The sequence below is a fragment of the Monopterus albus genome, unplaced genomic scaffold (genome assembly GCF_001952655.1).
Source record: "Monopterus albus unplaced genomic scaffold, M_albus_1.0 scaffold636.1, whole genome shotgun sequence".
NCBI lineage: Eukaryota > Metazoa > Chordata > Actinopteri > Synbranchiformes > Synbranchidae > Monopterus > Monopterus albus.
The window spans coordinates 41,429-43,177 of record NW_018128516.1 but is presented as its reverse complement, the minus strand read 5'-3'; positions in this window follow the sequence as shown (position 1 = coordinate 43,177).

Sequence of the window (1,749 nt, the reverse complement as noted above, 5' to 3'; positions counted from 1 at the left end):
TCATAAATCAAACACTGGTTCTCTCCCACATGCATGCACACCTTTAATTCTTGTATTGCTTTTGATTGCTAAGACCAGAACCTCAAAGTCTTTTCTGAAAAGCAAAGGGAAAAGACAACACAGCAGTCTCCCTCATCAGGAAAGGCAAAGTAAATTTAAAACTACAGTATGTATCTTTGTTCAAATATTTCTGTTATAGAACTATGGTCCAAAACTTGTCTTAACGTGGAGACATGTGGCCGAAGCCACCTGTGACTCAGAATCACCGAACAGCACTGGCAGCAGTGCAGAGATATTACTTTCTAAAAGGTTTTGAGCTGTAGTGACTTCTTTAACCAATCAGAGATGTTCAGTTATTTCTACTTGAGCAGTAAGTTTTGTTGCATTCTCATTTCTTGTAATTTCATAATGACAAATATCTGAAGAGCTGGGCAGAGCGTGCCGGAGCGTAGCAGATCCAGATTGTAGTAGAGCACAGAGTAGCAAGAAGAGGGAGTGCTGGGTGGAGCAGAGTGGATTAAATTGGAGTTTCATGCTAGTGCTGCCTTTAATTACATACTGTAGCTTTAATATTATTTTTGTATGTTGAGAACAAAACTACTTTTTTAGTTGTAGCACTCTACTGTTTTGCTCACATCTTTCAAAAAACATGTACTAGATTAATAACAGCAATCCCAAGTTTTTAATTTGTTTAATGGGCCTTATATTTTCAGATTTTGACATGTTCTGCCTTTCAATTAAATACTATATGTAGCTCACAACATTGTTGCACTGGGACTAACCTGGCGTGAACTAGTCAGAGCGGACCCATTCTCAACTCTTAAACAGAAGGCTCAGGTTTAATCTATTTTTTACCAGGCAATTTTTGGTAGACAATATTACGCTTATTTACCCAAAAGGTTTTTATCAATTCTGGTAAAATTAAAGACTTTAAAAAAGCTGTAGAAAGGTAAGCTAATCTATAATATTATTCTTGGGCATCTGATGTCATCAAGATGGAACATCCTCCATTGTCCTGACAGGACAAAACAAGAAGACATTAATTATGCTAATAAGACACAGGCTGATAAAAATCAAGATGCACAGTGTACGTGACACTGTAATGAAGATCACACTATTGATGCATGGCCTATCTTAAACATTTAAAAGGTATGACATAAACTGAAATTTTTTAGTTTCCTATGGAAAACGACTTACTTTGAACTGGTATTGGGAAGAATATTTTCAAAATGACATTTTAAAACTTGTTAATCATTAATGGAAAACTGATTTGCAGGAACTCAGAAACATGGCACAAGAAGTCACTGACAACCACTCTACTGCTTACAACATTCCACTCTGTTATGAAGTAGATAGAGTCTCTTATGCACTGACAAGCACGCCTTTCACAATATGTGTTTTATTACATATTTTCCTTGGCTCATTATCTGTGGTAACTGTATGTGGAAATCTTTTGGTAATAATCTCCATATCTTACTTCAAACAGCTCCACACTCCTACAAATTCTCTTGTTCTCTCTCTGGCTGTGGCTGACCTGCTCATTGGTGTTGTAGACTTTCCTTTTAGCATGGCATTCACTGTAACCTATTGTCTGTATAATGACAGTTTATTTTGTAAAATAAGAAACACCTTTGATGTAACATTGTGCACAGCTTCCATTTTGAACTTGTGTTGTATTTCTATTGACAGATATTATGCAGTGTGTCAGCCTCTGACATATAGGACTACAATAAATGTGCATGTTGCTGT